The sequence below is a fragment of the Sus scrofa genome, chromosome 6, assembly GCF_054392235.1.
Source record: "Sus scrofa isolate SSC_HxYL_T2T_F1_AM1 chromosome 6, Sscrofa_HxYL_maternal_Yorkshire_Landrace_v2.0, whole genome shotgun sequence".
Classification (NCBI taxonomy): Eukaryota; Metazoa; Chordata; class Mammalia; order Artiodactyla; family Suidae; genus Sus; species Sus scrofa.
In genome coordinates, this window is record NC_139388.1 from 49,343,838 (window position 1) to 49,362,081 (window position 18,244).

Genomic DNA, 18,244 nt, shown 5'->3' on the forward strand with positions numbered 1-18,244 from the left:
AGTTCTAACAAAGGGTACAGCCTATTTACCCACCCCCCCATCTGAGTAGGTCTTGGGACCTGTAGGTGGCCAAGAGAATTAGACAGAAGAAATAGCTTGACTGGAGTTCCCATCGTGGCTCAGCAGATAACGAATCCAACTAGTAACCATGAGGTTGTGGGTTCGATCCCTGGCCTCACTCCATGGGTTGGGGATCCGGCATTGCCGTGAGCCGTGGTGTAGGTCACAGATTCGGCTTGGATCCTGTGTTGCTGTGGCTCTGGCGTAGGCCAGCAGCTGTAGCTCCGATTAGACCCCTAGCCTGGGAACTTCCATGTGCCACTGGTGCGGCCCTAAAAAGCAAAAAAAGAAAAAAAGAAATTTTAAAAAAGGAAAGAAAAGAAATGGCATGACAATTGCCAGCAAGAGCTGAATAACTGAAAATATACTCAGAAATAAATAAATTCAGTGGAAAAAAATGTCCAGGAGGCCACCACTTATACAGTTATTATGGGCTCTAGCATGTTGATAAAAATTCCAAGTTAACTGAACTTCATTCAAGCCAGCTTTTCCCACACTTATTTTATCAAGGAGCCTTTAATTCTCAAATAAAAGTTAATATTCCATTGATTTTTATTGAATGACTAGTAGGATGTAGTCAAATTATTTCCCACTTATCTTTGGTTTTGTTTGTTGTGCTATCGTCAAAAAATAGTGCCAGTGGGGTTCCCACTGTAGCTCAGCAGGTCAAGAGCCCAACTAGTATCCATAAGGATGTGTGTTCAATCCCTGGCCTTGATCAGTGGATGAAGGATCCAGTGTTCCCCCAAGCTGTGGTGTAAGTTGCAGACATGGCTCGGATCTGGTGTTGTGGCTGTGGCATAGACTGGCAGCTGCAGCTCCAATATGACCCCTAGCCAGGGAACTTCCATAGGCCATAGGTGCAGCCCTGAAAAAAGAAGAAAAAAAGGTGCCAGGATTCAGCGCCTAGCCCAGAACTTTCGTAGGGCACAGGTGCGCAAAAGAATGAATAAATATGTAAATAAATAAATAGTACCAGGAGTTCCCACTGTGACACAAGGGACTGGTGGAGTCTCTGCAGCACCAGGACACAGGTTTGATCCTCAGCCCTGCACAGTGTATTAAAGGATCCTCAACCCACTGTGCCAGGCTGGGGATGAACCCTGCCTCCCATCACTCCCAAAACACCGCCAATCCCATTGCCCCACAGGGGGATCTCCTTGGCTTTCATCTTTTTTTGGCTATTTACATTTCTTCTTTGAGTTGTCACTTCATATTAATTACCCATCTTTCTTTTGGGTTTTGGCATTTCGTGTTAATTCCACGTTAGTTTGTTAATATCCTTATCACATTATGTTAACTGCTTTTCTATCATACCTGTTGCAAATGTTTTTCTCTACTCTTTGTATAACTTCAATTTTAGTCATGCCCTTTTTGAACATATGGGATTTTCAACTTTTTATACAGTCAAATCCATCAATCTTTTCCTTGGTGATTTGTTCTCTTACTTTAATGTTCAGAAAGTCTTTCCCAACCCAGAGGTTATTAAATATTTATTTCATCTTCTAGATTTTTATTGTGTAATTTTCTTCCCACATTTTACTCTAGTCCATCTGGAATTTATTTTCATTTATCATGCAAGATGAGGCTACAAATTGAGATTTTTCCCCAAATGGCTGAGACATAAATCCAACTGGTGTGACATTATGCTTCTGTTCTGTAACACTTTGCTTTCTTTACTCTGTCTGTGGCCAATCATTCTGTACATCACCCAGGCTGATTGCTTTTACACTGAAACCACACTTTATATTATGTGAATTCCGTGACTTTGTGTGTCTTGTCACTAGTATCTCCACAGCATCCAGAACAGAGCTTGGCATACAGCAGGATCTTAATAAATCTGGTAAAAGAGAAGACCCCTGTGGCTCAGTGGGTTAAGGATCCAGTGTTCTCTCTGCAGTGGCTCTTGTTACTGCAGTGGCATGGTTTTTATCCTTGGCCCAAGAACTTCCACGTTCTGCAGTGCAGCCAAAAAAAAATCTGGTGAAAGAAGAAATGAGTGAATGAATGAGTGAAGAAACAAGTGAATGCATACAATATGTCAGTCCTGATCTTTGCAGTGAATGTATTTGTGTTGGAATAACATTCTACCCCTTCCTCTATGAGGCTGGCAGATGAATAGGAAACAGTTTACGCAGCCTGTATCAGGTAGCTATTGCTGCATAACAAAAATCCCAGGGTTCCCACTGCATCTCAGTGGGTTAAGAACTTGACATGGTGTCCCTGAGGATATGGGTTTAATCCTTGGCTTCGCTCAATGGGTTAAGGATCCAGTATTGCTGCAAGCTGTGGTTTAGGTCAAATACAAGGTTTGGATATGGTGTTGCTGTGGCTGCAGCATAGGCCAGCAGCTGCAGCTCCAATTCGACTCCTAGCCCAAGAACTTCCATATGCCACAAATGTGCACATGAGAAGAAAAAGGAAAAATAATTCCCCACAACTAAAGGCTTAATAGAGTGATCAAGTTATTTTCTCAGTGTCCTATGTTTCAAGAATTCAAATAAGACATAGCAGAGAAGGTTTTTCTGTTCCATGTGATGTCAGCTATGGTTAGCACACACAAGAAGCCTTCTCCACTTGCGTCAGTGCTTTGGGAAAAGCTCAAACGGCTAAAGGATTAACCAGAAGAGCTGAACTGGGGTCGGATATCAGAGCACTGCTTCTTGCTATTATCTGGCTTCCTCAGGTCTCCACATGACCTCTCCGTATGATGTCCCCAACAAAGCGCTCAGGGCTCTTGAGTACACGAAAGCCTCAGGAGCTTAGTCTAGGCTTAGGCTAGAACTGGCCAGGGTAGCGGGGGGTGGGGTGGGGGGGAAGGCGGTGATGGTGGCTTCTGTCGCATTCTATTGGTTAAAGCAAGTCACATGTCCAAGGCAGATTCAAGGAGAGAAAACTATACAGGAGCGTGACTAGGGAGGTTTAAGTCTTTGAGAATCTCAGTATAACTGCCTTCCACAACCCGATAAATGGCTCCTTACTGAGCAGTCACAAGGGCCAGGCAGGAAGCAGGTGCAATGGCAAGTCCTGAAATGCAGTGAATGTAGGGGCCTAGGCCATTACTGGGCCCTGAGGCAGGTACCTCTCCCTGCCTGAGAGAGGAATGCTGTGTCTTAAAATGAGGAGAGAACTGTCAGTCAAGTGGAAGAGCATGTACACAGGTGAGAAACCACTTAGACATTGTCTTAGTGAATCCCTAAAGCCCAAGACAAAGAGAAAAGCAGGAAGCCAAATCAGGGTCTATAGAATGGGAGGTGGTGGAGGTCCCGAAGGTCATAGTAGGAAATCTAGCATTCATTTCAGGAGTTCCCATCATTGCACGGTGGAAACGAATCTGACTAGGAACCATGAAGTTGCGGGTTCGATCCCTGGCCTCGCTTAGTGGATTAAGGATCCAGTGTTGCCATGAGCTGTGATGTAGGTCAAAGTCGCGGCTCAGATCTGGCATTGCTGTGGCTGTGGTGTAGGCCAGCAGCTGTAGCTCTGACTAGACCCCTAGTCTGGGAACCTCCATATGCCGTGGGTGTGAACCTAAAAAGCAAAAAAAGAAAGAAGGAAGGAAGGAAAGAAAGAATGAAAGAAGGAAAGAAAGAAAGAAAGAAAGAAAGAAAGAAAGAAAGAAAGAAAGAAAGAAAGAAAGAAAGGAAGGAAGGAAGGAAGGAAGGAAGGAAGGAAGGAAGGAAGAAATCTAGCATTCATCTCAAAGAATAGTGATTCCCAACCAGCAACTGGGTATCAGAATGACCTGAGTTTGAAAATGTCAAGGTGGTGTTCCCTTCGTGGCTCAATGGTTAATGAACCCAATTAGGATCCTTGAGCACGCGGGTTCGATCTCTGGCCTCACTCGGTGGATTAAGGATCTGGCATTGCCATGAGCTGTGGTGTTGGTCGCAGACGCAGTTCCGATCCCGCGTCGCTGTGGCTGTGGTGTAGGCCGGCAGCTGTAGCTCCGATTCCTAGTCTGGGAACCTCCATATGGTGCAGGTGTGGCCCTAAAAAAAAGAAGAAGAAGAAAATGTTAAGGAGTCTAAGCAATATCTGGGGGGATGTACAGTTGGTAGCCACTCTGCACACCAAGGGATGGTCTGGGCTGGGAACTGTAGCCACGTAGAGAGTCATCAAAGCCACCAGAATATAATGTCTCCGTTATGGTAGTTAACGTTTATTATGTGCCACATATTCATCGAAGGAGAATGTCTAGAGTCAGGAGAGAAAAGGACCCATATCGATGCCTCAAAGAACATTCTTTGTAAGAAAGACGTGGATGATCTCACCAAGCCCACCTCATCTTGAAACTGGGTGGGTCTCTGACTGCAGAGGTGATGCTGGGTGATTTCTGAAGCCAAGTCAGAAAAAAAAAAAAAATGCTGTTAGTTTCTGTCTAGATCTTTGGGGACACATGCTCTGGTAGGCAGAAGACAGCCCCCTTGTTCCATCACCATGCTGGAGTGGCCACACGCAGTTGATCTGGTCAACACCCCACTGAGCTCTCAACCAACGGCCAGCAACAGCCAAAGCTCGAATCCGCCCAGTTCTCCAGTGACTCCAGGCCCAGTCAACCTCTGACTCCAACCATAGGACAGACAGCACGTGAGAAAAGCCCCACTGAGCCCTTCTTAAACTCCTGATCCATAAAGTTGGAACAAAAAGAAAATGGTTGTCTTGGAGTTCCTATTGTAAGCTCAGAAGGTTGAAAGCCTGACATAGTTTCCATAAGGATGCATTGCTGTGGCTGTGGTGAAGGCCGGCAGCTGCAGCTCCAATTTGACCCCTGGTCTGGGAACGTCCATATGCCACAGGTGCGGCCATAAAAAGGAATAAAGAGGGAGAGAGAAGAAAATGGTTGTTTTAAGCTACTTAATTTGGGGATAATTTGTTATGCTGCAATAGATAACTGAAACATCGGGGTTGCAAACTCAGCTCTAACTGTTAACCCTCCAGCAGCCAGACACACAATGTGAATCAGTGTGTGCGGCCTGGTGTGGGACCACCAGGTGGGGCCCTGGTACCCAGGGAAACCCATGCTGTGCTGCTTGGGACTGTAAGTACCCTGATCTGTTCCTCACCCTCACCCTTCTGCCTGCATCCCAGGCCACCGTTCCCAGCCCCCCCCCCCATCTAAACTCTCCCGCTCATTAAGACAAAGCAGTGGCGGGAGCCTGGAGAGTAAGAGGAAGAGGCCCAAGGGATTCTCTCCTTCTGAGACAATTCGTCCCACTCACCCTGTGGTTGCACCCCTTCCAGAGCTCCAGCCAGCTAGACCATCCCACTGGGGTTCTAGCTTCTACTAGGTGACTCTATTTGGGGGCTCTGGTTGAGGCAGGAGGTAGATAGGCCCCTGGGCTGAGAACAGCTGGGACTTGTTAGGCTGAGTAAACTGGGCTTTGCTCCTCTTTGACACTTCGGGGAAAAGTTAATGGCAGTTGCTGAGCTCCACTGTAGTAAAATAAGATGCGCACCTCAGTCAATTCTGGGGTCACAGAGACCTTCCCAATTACACCTGCACAGAAAGACTCCTAGGGGTCAAAAAGGGAGGGGGTGCCAGGCCATAATAAGTCCTGCTACCATCCTAGAACCCTGTGCTCTGGAATCTATCTTGACCAAAAGATACACAAAAAAAATCAGGGGAAGGTTCTGAGTCCAGTCAGGTGTGAGAAATAAAACGAGATAATTGGCCAAAGAAAAACAAAGACTGGGAAGCACTGTCCTATATAAGTGATCTAAATCACCACTCTGGGTGCTCCTTGTTCAGGGGAACAACCACACCCCCACTCCTCTTTTGGGTGGGTATTACTGTCTTGCTTCTGTATTCAGTAAACTACTTCTTGGAGTTCCCGGCGTGGCTCATGGTAACAAAGTTAACAAAGCCAACTAATATCCATGAAGATGCGGGTTCCATCCCTGCCCTCCCTCAGTGGTTAAGGATCTGGCATTGCCACGAGCTGTGGTGTGGGTCGCAGACGTCGCTTGGATCCCATATTGCTGTGGCTGTGGTGTAGACCAGCAGCTGTAGCTCTGAATCGACCCCTATCCTGGGAACCTCCATATGCTGGGTGCAGACGTCGCTTGGATCCCATATTGCTGTGGCTGTGGTGTAGGCCAGCAGCTGTAGCTCTGAATCGACCCCTATCCTGGGAACCTCCATATGCTGGGTGTTCAGCCCTAAAAAGATAAAAACAAAAAACTACTTCTCTGTGTGTTCTCCCACATGTTGTACTGTTTCTAAGAGTAAACTTTGTACATGTTTTTACAGTCTGCCTTCTTGAAACACTCTCGCTTTCAACAGGGGGCAAAAATCAGGGCAATTTTGCTTTCAGCCTCTAGCTAGTCTAGTGGCCAGGATTTCTGGTTATCACCCAGGCTGCCCAGGTTCATTTCTGGAGCTGAGAATTAAGTTTTTTTCTTTCTTTTTTTTTTACTTTTTTTTTTTTTTTTTTGTCTTTTGTCTTTTGAGGGCTGAACCCTCCGCTTATAGAGGTTCCCAGGCTAGAGGTCTAATCGGAGCTGTAGCCACCAGCCTACACCAGAGCCACAGCAATGAGGGATCCGAGCTGGGCCTTCGAACTACACCACAGCTTGCAGCAACGCCAGATCCTGAACCCACTGAGCGAGGCCAGGGATCGAACCTGCAACCTCATGGTTCCTAGTCCAATTCGTTAATCACTTCGCCACGACGGGAACTCCTGGAGCAGAGAATGAAGATCTTGATTCAAGCCACCACTCACTGGCCTCCCTCCTTCGCTCCCCGAGCCTGGAGCAGCTGAGGCTGGCCACGGCTGTCCATTTGCTTCATTGGCCCCTTGTTTGCTCCTCATCTCCACTCGGAGGTGTGAACGCCGCTCTGTTCCCATCTGGGAGGGGTTTCTGTATCCTCGTCAGGCCCTCCAGGCACAGCAGCTCCTGCCCCCTGGGATCAAATCGTAAAGTGGGCTCTGTGTCGCCAGATTTCCCAGGGTGGCAGAATCCAGAAGTCAGATGATCATGGGGAATGATCCAAGATTTCAGACACCATGGAAGCCAAGGGTCCTCTGACCAAGGAGCGGGTAGAAGCAGTGAGAGAGACTGAGGAGGAGCAGCAGCAGCCATTTCCGGGCCAGGCCAGGGAACTGACCTTTTTGGAGCACCTACTGTGTGCGGGCACTGTGAGCAGAGCTGGGGACCAGGTGGTGAGCTGGAGAGATGAGTTCCTGCCCTTGTAGGCGAACATGATGGTAGGGGAGGACGAACGGCATGTGGCACAGGCCCTGCCGAGGACGAAAGGTGAGTGGTGCTGTGTCAATGTGGGCGTGGGGGGGTGGAGCTTTAGTGACACAGTGGCAGCATTGAGATGGGGGCATCTGAGCTGAGGTCCGAAGGAAAAGAGAGAGCCAGGCCTGCAAAGATCTGAAGAACCATGTTCTCAGCAGACGGACTGGCTGCCACAAAGCACCTGAGGCAGGAAAGAGCTGGGGGTCCGGGAGCAAGGTGGCAAGGCTGGGGCTGAAAGCGAAAGGGGGCCACGTGAAGATGGGGATGCTGCAAAGGCCACAGGAAGGATTTTGGATTTTATTTTAAGGGTAATAAGAAGCCGTTGGATGGATCACTTTGCTGTACAGCAGAAAGTGGCACAACATTGTAAATCCACTCTGCTTTAATTTAAAAAATTAAATTAAATTGGAGGTCTCACTGTGGTTCAGCGGTAACAAACCCAACTAGTATCCGTGAGGATGAGGGTTCGATTCCTGGCCTCGATGGCTCACGTTGCCGTCAGCTGTGGCTCAAATCCTGCGTTGCTGTGGTTGTGACATAGGCCGGCAGCTGTAGCTCTGATTCGACCCCTAGCCTGGGAACCTCCATATGCTACACGTGTGGGCCTGCAATGCAAAATGAAAAGAAAAAGAAAAAAGAAAAAATTTAATTGAATTTTAAAAAAGAAGCCACTGGAAGGTCTTAATGTATGTTTTTGGAGGAGCCCTGGAGCTGTGTGTGAAGACGACAAGTAGGGCACAAGATGACATGCTGGAAATCAGACTGTAAGCCATTGCCATGGTCCAGGTAGGACCGAAGGGTGCTTAGAGCAGGGCATTAACAGTGAGGAGGTGAGAAGGAGGTGGGTTTGGGAGGGTACTGTGTCACAGAAACCGAGAGGGGAGTTTTCAGACGGAATGGTCTGGAGGACTTGTTAAAATGCAGACTGCTGGGTCCCACCCCAGAGATTACGGTTCAGTAGGGAATTTGCATTTCTAACAAGTTGTCATGTGATGCTGATGGTCCAGAGATCACACCTTGAAAACCACTGGTCTAGAAACAGCACTTTCTAATAGAAATATAATGTGAGTCACATATGTGATTTAAAATCGTCTAGTAGCACCCAGCCATGAAAAAGGACAAATATTTGCCATTTGCAGCAACACAGATGGACTTGCAGGACATTACGCTAAGTGAAATAAGTCAGAGAAAGACAAATACTGTATGATATCACTTTTATGTGGAATCTAAAACATGCCACAAATTAGGAGTCCCCTGATGGCCTAAGCAGTTAAAGATTCCCTTTGTCACTGCCGTGGATCAGGTTTGATCCCTAACCTGGGAACTTCTGCATGCTGCAGGCACCGCCAAAAAAAATTAAACAACAAACTAGTGATTATAACAAAAAAGCACACTCAAAAAAAGAGAGGTGGGAAGCTCCCGTTGTGGCCCAGCAGGTTATGAAACCTACTAGTATCCATGAGGATGCCAGTTCTGTCCCTGGCCTCGCTCATGTTGCTGTGAGCTGCAGCTCCGACCCCACATTGCTGTGGCTGCAGTGTAGGCCGGCAGCTGTAGCTCTGATTCAACCCCTAGCCTGGGAACTTCCATATGCCACAGGTGCAGCCCTAAAAAGCAAAAAAAAAAAAAAAAAAAAAAGCAGCAGCAGCAGACTCACAGATATAGAAAAATAGTGGTTACCAGAGGTGGGGGGATACAAGGGTGGGGTGTGGAAGGTACAAACAACTGAGTATAAGACAGGCTGGAGGACGAGCTGCACAACATGGGGAACACAGCCAATATTTCATAACAACCATGAATGGACTGCAACCTTTAAAACTGCATTAAAGGAGTTCCTGACGTGGCGCAGTGGTTAACGAATCCGACTAGGAACCATGAGGTTGCGGGTTCGGTCCCTGCCCTTACTCAGTGGGTTAACGATCCGATCCGGCGTTGCCGTGAGCTGTGGTGTAGGTTGCAGAAGCGGCTCGGATCCCGCGTTGCTGTGGCTCTGGCGTAGGCCGGAGGCTACGGCTCCGATTCGACCCCTAGCCTGGGAATCTCCATATGCCGCGGAAGCGGCCCAAGAAATAGCAAAAAAAGACAAAAAAATAAAATAAAATAAAATATTAAAAAAATAAATAAATAAAATAAAACTGCATTAAAAATTCTAGTAGCCACATTTAAAAAGAAACAGTGAGGAGTTCCCATCGTGGCTCAGTGGAAATGAATCTGACTAGCTCCATGAGGACACAAGTTCGATCCCTGGCCTGGCTCAGTGGGTTAAGGATCTGGCATTGCCATGATCTTCGGTGTAGGTCGCAGACACGGCTCAGATCTGGTGTGGCTGTGGCTGCAGCTGTGGCCAGCAACTAGAGCTCTGATTCGACCCCTAGCCTGGCAACCTCCATATGCCGTGCATGCAGTCCTTAAAAATAAATAAATAAATAAATAAAAAGAAACAGGTGAGAGCAATTTCTTTGGGGGCCTTGCCCAAGGCAAATGAAATTCCCAGACCAGGGACTGAACCCCTGCCACAGCTGCCACCTATGCCACAGCTGCAGCAACGCTGGATTCTTAACCAGCTGGGCCACAAGAGCATGTCCAGTAATTTTAATAAGGTAGTTCACTCGTGTATATTACTGTTGTTTTTGTTTGTTTTTTGTCTTTTTGCCTTTTCTAGGGCTGCTTCCCGCAGCATACAGAGGTTCCCAGGCTCGGGGTCTAATCGGAGCTGTAGACGCCAGCCTATGCCAGAGCCACAGCAACTTGGGATCCGAGCCACGTCTGCAACCTACACCACAGCTTGCAGCAATGCCAGATCCTTAACCCACTAAGCAAGGGCAGGGACCGAACCCACAACCTCATGGTTCCTAGTCGGATTCGTTAACCACTGAGCCACGACGGGAACTCCTTGTGTATATTATTGTTAATATATCTCAAATACTATCATTTCAACATGTTATCCATATTTTTTTAATTCTTGAGATATTTTGCATTATTTTTGGTATTGTCTTTGAAATTCCAAGGTGTTTTTTACACTTTCAGCCTATCTCGGACTAGTTAAAAAGTCTCTGGTGTGGCTAGTGGCTACCCTACTGCACAGGTTATTATAGGACCCGTGAGTTGAGGATGGAGATTTGCCTCCTGAGTTTAACAACAAGGAAAAGCTCAAGCAATAGGCGACAACACTGGTGAAACAGAAGGAAAGAGATGGAGGGGAGAGCACGGAGATACTCCCTTCCCGAAGTTCGGCTATGATTTTATAAAGGATAGATCAGGCTGATGATTCAAACCCAGCACTGAATAGTACCACACACAGAAACAAGCATTATCACAGTGCCTCCTGATGGAAGGACCCATGAAGTAAACTTACCCCCAAACTGAATCTGAATCTGACCCAGCCTCTAGATTTAGCAGTTTGTAGGACATACAGGGACAGAAGTGCATCCAGCCAGATCAGACTGTGAGATGGATGAGAGTGAGATGAAACTGTCATAGAATAAGACTTAAGGAGTTCCCTGCTGGCTCAGCGGTTTAAAGAGACTGCATTGTCACTGCTGTACTTTGGTCCATCCCTAGCCAGATCCCTGAGCCAGGAATGCTAACAAAATGCAATGCACTATCCTGTTTGGATTCTTATTTGAACAAGGCAACAGTTAAAGGACATTTATGACAATCAGATAAATTTGGAGATGGGTTGGATAGTAGATAATATGGAATTATTCATTTTTGAGGTATGATGAATGTTATACATTTTTTAAGAACCTTATATTTTAGAGATACATACAGAAGTAATGATGGATAAAATCATATGATGTCTGGGATTTGCTTTAAATTAACTGCACGGGGAGGGCAGGGAGGGGTGGGATTAAAACGAGACTGGCCATATGTTGATGATTGTTGGAGAAAGGTGCTGGGTACCTAGAGGATCATTTTACTGTTCTATTTTTGTGCATGGTTGAACATTTTTTTAAGGAGGGGGTGTGACTGTGAAGGAAATGAAAAGAAGGATATTTTCTCTTAAGACTGGAACGCCAACAAAGGACAAGCGACAGCGGAGATGCAGGAGAGTCGGGAGGCGGCTGAGCTGGCACCAGGGCATATACAACGGGAGGATCTCCCTCTTCCTCCAGTAAGGGGCTGCGTGGCCTCCACCGCTGACTCAATTTCAACGCTGGTGTCTGTGGCTCCAAGGCCACCCACCTGCAAAGGTGCAGAGGGCGCGACAGGCCACTAGCGCCTGCGCAGGAACCCTTCCTCAACTTCTCCGGGCGCAGGTGTCAGTCCCCACACCCCATGATTCCCCGCGCCCGCCCAGGCGGTGCGCTCTCCTGGGGAGTGAGGCCTCCGCCTCCAGATTTGAGCAAGGTGAGGCTGAGGGTGTCGCGTGGCCTTCTGGAAAATGCAGTTCGTCTGCCAGACTGGAGCCATCGCCTAACCTGCTGGTAAGACTATGTGGCCCACAATGCGCCGCGCGCGCCCGCTCAGCGGCCAAACGGTGTGTTGCTGCCCCCAAGTGGCGATTGAGCGGTTCCGCCTGGGAAGCGTGCTGAAGAGGACGGGGCGCGGGGTGGGACTGGGAAGAGCCCTGGGACTCCTTTTCCGAGGGGGCGGCCCGCAGCCTGGGCCGAGGAAGGGCGAGGGTGGTGACAAGATTGAAAGGAGGACCCGCCATGAAAATTAAATGAAATCGACCAGTAACTGTTGGCTGCGTATTATCATCATTATGAGAGCTAGTAGTTACAGAGTAAGCACTTAGATAGCAGGCGCTTTATACGTATTAACTCATTTAATTCTCCCAACCGACGTTTGAGGTATTATCAGCTCCCTCTTTAAAGAATGGAATTTGAACCCAGACTGTCAGGCTTCGGAGTCTGTGCTCTTCGCTATAAACATAACACCCTCTGATCACTATTTAATTACCCCAAGGAGTTTTGTTTAAGGATCTGGGTTGTCACTGCAGGGGCTCGGGTTGCTGCTGTGGGTTTGATCCCTGCCATAGGTGCGGCTAAAAAAGAAAAAGGGAGGGAGGGAGGAAGGAAGGAAGGCAGGAGAAAAAAAAAGAAAAAAAAATGGAGTTCCCCCCATGGCGCAGCAGAAAAGTGTCCGACTAGGAACCATGAGGTTGTGGGTTCGATCCCTGGCCTCACTCAGTGGGTTAAGGATCCGGTACTGCTGTGAGCTATGGTGTAGGTCGCAGACATGGCTCGGATCTGGCATTGCTATGGCTGTGGCTGTGGTGTAGACCTGCATCTGTAGTTCCAATTAGACCCCTAGCCTGAGAACCTCCATATGCCTCAGGTGTGGCCCTAAAAAGCTAAAAAAAAAAAAGAAAGAAAGGCAGGCGGAAGGCTGGAAGGCAGGCAAGCAGGCAGGAAGAAAAAATTACCCCAAGCTTGTAATTAGCACATGAATCAACTCTAGATGGCCATTAGCAAGGTGGATCTCTTTGACTTGAGAATTATTAACACGTGTTCCTGCCCAAGTTTGTGATTTAGCCCTGCTTGCTCCCGGACAGTTTTCAATCAGCTCGGGTTTATAATTAGCACATGAATCAGCACAGGTTTGCACAGGGATCAGATGTCTGATTAGCACTTGAATCAGCAGTGGTTTGTGTTAGGTGCTGGAATCTTTAGGTTTCTGATTAGCATTCACGTTTGCACTCAGGGATTATGTTCACGCCGTGTAAACCCTATCTCCTTTGGTTTAGGTGACCTTCTCCTCAAAAGTTGCCCTCATCCTGAACCCCACCCCCACCATCATCAACAGGCAGGCAGATTTGATTTCCTTGCCCCTCCCCTGTCTCCCATCTTGTTCCTAATGAAATACCACAGCCACAAGCACAGGTTCAGAACCTGTTCCCTTTCTGCCTTATGAGGGGGGCACAATTCCAAAGCCTGGACTGTGTTTCATTCATGGGTCCCACACAGTAAAGGCTCAATAAATGCCTGAAGAAAGATCACTGGGCTCTCACCATTATCATTCTGCAGTGACATAAAGATTTCTCAAACCAGGCCAGATTTTCTTTGCCCTCAGAGGTTTTTTTTTTTCTTGTCTTTTCTAGGGCCAATTCCGCGGCATATGGAGGTTCCCAGGCTAGAGGTCTAATCGGAGCTATAGCCACCGGCCTACGCCAGAGCCACAACAACGAGGGATCTGAGCCGCGTCTGCGACCTACACCACAGCTCACTGAGCAAGGCCAGGGATCGAACCCGCAACCTCATGGTTCCTAGTCGGATTCGTTAACCACTGAGCCACGACGGGAACTCCTCCCTCAGCTGCTTCTTGCTGCCCCTGCGGAGCTTGTGGATGTAGCAGTGGTTGCTGTAGGGCCCATTGTAATCCACATTCCCTTTGCATAATTGTGACTAGGATAGAGCTGCCCAGCCTGCAAATATGTTTTCAGCCCCCCTTGCATCTGTCCAATGAAATATGGGCAGAAGGGAGCTCTGTAGAAGGTCACTTCTGGGCCACATTTTTTTGTTTTTTGTTTTAATTATAGTTGATTTACAATGTTCTATCAATTTCTGCTGTACAGCAAAATAACCCAGTTATACATATCGGAGCCAAGTTTTTTTCTTCTTTTTGGCTGCACCCACAGCATGGGATTGAACCCATGCCAGAGCAACGACCTGAGCCGAGCTGCAGCACTAACACCAGATCCTTAACTACTGAGCCACAAGGGAACTCCATGTGCCAATTTTTTTTAAGGAGCTGGTGAACTTTCTCCACCCTCTTTCTTTCCATTTGCCAGGTAGAAGCAGATAATTCTGAGCCCTAGGAGACAACAGAGGCACAGGATTAGCAAATTGACTGTGTGAATCAGCAGATGGAAGATAGCTGCCTAGCAAACAGGATACCTGTGGTGAGAAATTAACTATAGTATGAAGTCACCGAAATTCAGGGCATTGTTTGTTACAGCAGCTGGCATTACACTCACTAATACACTAATGCTTCCTTTCTGGACCCTGGATATCAAGAGAGTTGAGCCCCCCTGTCATTCTGTAAAATGAGCCTCGAATCCCCCCTCCCCAACTGTGGTATTTAGGCTTTCTCAGAACTGGTCTATGCGGTGGCCCAAAGTCTCTAAGTTTGCTAGTTAAACTTTTAAAGCATATTCCCCTCCATTGTTGGCACAAATATAAACTTTTCCCTATGTTCTTATGGAAGACTTCTTCCATGTTAATTGCTGGAAGTCATTCAAGCAGACTCCAAAAGTTGCATTCCATCTTGCAGCACAGTAAGCAGAGCCTCAGGCACAGGGTCTTGTGGCTGCCTGCTGGAGTGAGGTCAACGCTTGTCTGGAAGCCGATTTAGGGAGGTTAGTGTATGTATATGGGGGCTGGGAAGGACCCACATCTCCCAGACCCTCTCTTTTGACCACTCTGTATGGAGGTGCATCTACAGACAGGATCTGTCAGGTGAGTCCTTTGTCCTCAGCTCTGACTCATGCACTCATTGCAAAGCTAAGCTCATTTCAGTGAACCCACTGGCTGGACTTGGGTGGTACTAGTTGGCCGGTACTAGTTGAGGATAAGGCGTTATGAACTCCATCCCTTCTTGCTCTAAAACCCCCCTGATTTGGAAGGGGCCTAAGTTTCTTTATAAAGTGACAATTTTTTGGCAGACAGGCTGACTTTAGTGATTTTTTTTTTTTTTTTTTTTTAACGCACCCTGGGCTGGGGTTGAATCGGCATTTCAGCTGCCGGCCTATGCCACAGCCACAGCAACGCCAGACCCAAGCCATTTCTGCGACCTACACCATAGCTCACAGCAACGCTGGATACTTAACCCACTGAGCAAGGCCAGGGATCCAACTTGCATCCTCATGGATACTAATGGGGTCCTTAATCCACTGAGCCACAACGGGAACTCCTAACTTTACAGACTTGAGAGTATGTGTGCATGTGTGTGTCTCTGTGTGTGCCCATCCCTTGCAGGTGTCTGGTGCAACTCTCTGAATATGTTTCTTGCGTGTATGTGTGGGATTGATGCAGAATACTAACTCAGGTCATCAGTGTAGGAGCATGGGCTCTGATGCATTCTTGATATGGCCATTGATTAACATTTGTGGCTTCAGGCTCCAGGCAGTAACATCCCCACAGGCCTTGTTTACTGTAGGGAGTGTACCTAGATGGACATTAATCTCTAATCCCCTGTGACTCCGTTTACGGGACAAAAAGGAACTATGAGATTTATAGGACATTTCCACCCCCTTGGACCTTATTGGACAAGGACTGATAGAGGTACCTAAGCAAGGCCAGTGGGAGAAGACCTATCTCTCTGGACCCCACGTTGGTACCCCCACATCTTTAAGGGATAAAAACCCCTATAGGACAATAGAGAAGGGGGGCTGTTCTCCCCCCTCCCAGCAACTCTGGGTGCCATCTGCTTTCATTTATTTATTTATTTTTTTGTCTTTTTGCCATTTCTTGGGCCGCTCCCGCGGCATATGGGAGGTTCCCAGGCTAGGGGTCTAATTGGAGCTGTAGCTGCCAGCCTCCGCCAGAGCCACAGCAACGTGGGATCCGAGCCACGTCTGCGACTTACACCACAGCTCACGGCAATGCCAGATCCTTAACCCACTGAGCAAGGTCAGGGATGGAACCTGCAACCTCATGGTTCCTAGTCGGATTTGTTAACCACTGCGCCACAACGGGAACTCCAACCATCTGCTTTCCTTTAATAAAGACTTTGCTTGCTTGCTGCCTGTGTGTTCGCGGAGTTCACTCTTCAACTGCCGTGAACAAGAACCCAGATTCCAGGACCATCTTTCCGACATCAGGAGGGGGGCTCACACATGTGTATAAGAGAGAATCTGCGTGCAGTGTTTCTGCACACGTGACCTCTCACCTGTCTGCTTTGTGAGTCTGCGTGTGTGTTTTGGAACTGTGTCTAAGGGTGCATCCCGGTATTCGAACATGTACGTCCCTGTATTTGAACACAAGGCAAAAGATGTGTGTTCTACGTGCCTGCTATCTCCATGTGTGTGTCCCGGTGAGCCTCTGAGTATGAGATGTGCATGTGTGAATGTGGATGTGTATTTTTGGGTGGATTCTGTGTGGGGATATGAACCGTTCCCTTCCCTCCAAGGCTCCCTCCGCTCTCAGGCAGTTTAACCTCATTCTTCCTGCTGTGGCTGTTTCCACTGTTTCTGTCCCCTTCTCCAGATGTTGCAATTAAGTCAATGCAGCAATTAAGCGGAGTTCCCAAACAACCGTCCCACCAGGATCCCCTTCCAGGAGCTAATGGGCGATTATAGCTCATGCAGACACACACACAGTACTATTCGGGCACAGCAGGAACCCCCACCCCTCAGATTGTACAAGCTATGGCATGAGGGCGCACAAACAGCATAGAGGTCCCTTTGCCCACTGGCTTCATTCATACTTATCCTTCATGTCTCAGTATAAAGATCACCTCCTCCAGGAAGCTCTCCTGACTCCAGAGGGAGGGTGCAGAAGGGTTGGACTCTGCCTCTGGGGCCCCACACAGCCCTGACCCCGTTCTGCTCTGTGCTTTGTCATCAAAGCCCTTATTATCTGGCCCTGTGCTTCCCCTACCGCACCCTGACCCTATGGTCTGGGCTTCTGTCCTGACAGTCCCAATGGTTTGGCCCAAGCTTCTGCCATCCCAGCCCCAAGCACCTGGGATGTCTAGAGATGTGTCTTTTTCCTTTAGGAATGTGAGCCCAGTGAAGCAGGACTTGATGCTGTCTTGGTCTTTTTTTTTTGGCTACATCCACGTCACACGGAAGTTCCCAGGCCAGGGATAAACCCAAGCTACAGAGCTGCAGTTGCTTGTGTTTGTTTTGTTTTTTTGCTTTTGCTTTTTAGGTCTGCGCCCGTGGCATATGGAAATGCCCAGCCTAGGGGTCAAGTCGGAGCTGCTGCTGCCGGCCTATACCACAGCCCCAGCAAAGCCAGATCCAAGCTGCATCTGTGATCTACACCACAGCTCACAGCAATGCCAGATCCCTGACCCACTGAACGAGGCCAGGGATCAAACCCACATCCTCATGGATACTGGTCAGATTCCTTTCCGCTGAGCCACAACAGGAACTCCCCCGTGCTGCAGTTGTGACCTGCTCCGCAGCAGCGGCAATCCAGATCCTTAACCCACTGTGCCACAGGGGAACTTCCTTGGTCACACTTTTACTGCAGTGTCATCCAGCACACAGCCATGCCCAGAAATCCAAAGTGAATGTTGAACTAGCATCTTTGCCTCTGCCTCTCTCGGTTGCCAAATCCCTCTTTATGTCTCTAAACATGTTGGTTTCTTTGGCACACTCTTGGGGTGCTACAGCCCCTCAAGCCACCAGGTTTCGCTGTAGCTGTGCTAGAAAGTTCCACACACACTGCCGATGTTCCTGGTTTAGCCCGGTAGCTCTCAAAGTGTGGTCCCTGGGCCAGCAGCATTACCATCACCTCGGAAGGTAGGCATGCAAGTCAGAAATCCTGGGACTGGGGCCTGGAGAGTGATGGTTAACAAGTCCTCAGAGTTCCCATTGCGACTCAGCAGTAATGAACCTGACATCCATGAGGATGCAGGTTCGATCCCTGGCCACGCTCAGTGGGTTAAGGATCTGGCATTGTCATGAGCTGTGTGTAGATTACAGACAAGGCTTAGATCCCACGTTGCTGTTGCTGTGGCGTAGCCTGGCAGCTGCAGCTCTGATTCAACCCCTAAACTGGGAACTTCCACATGCTGCAGATGTGGTACTAAAACAAAAAAAGAGAAAAAAACCCAAGTCCTCCAGGTGATCCCGATGCAGCTACAGCATGAGGATCCAGGTCTAGCTCATGCAAAGCATCCCTCTCTGCTTTTCTGCTTCAGCTCGCAGCATCAGTACCGCCCCCTCTCACCAAAGGGACGAGCATTACCAAAGGGGGTGAGATTTGGTGGATAAATTCCCAAGCCTCTCTGAACTTTGCAGCAGAGGAGGAATAGACGG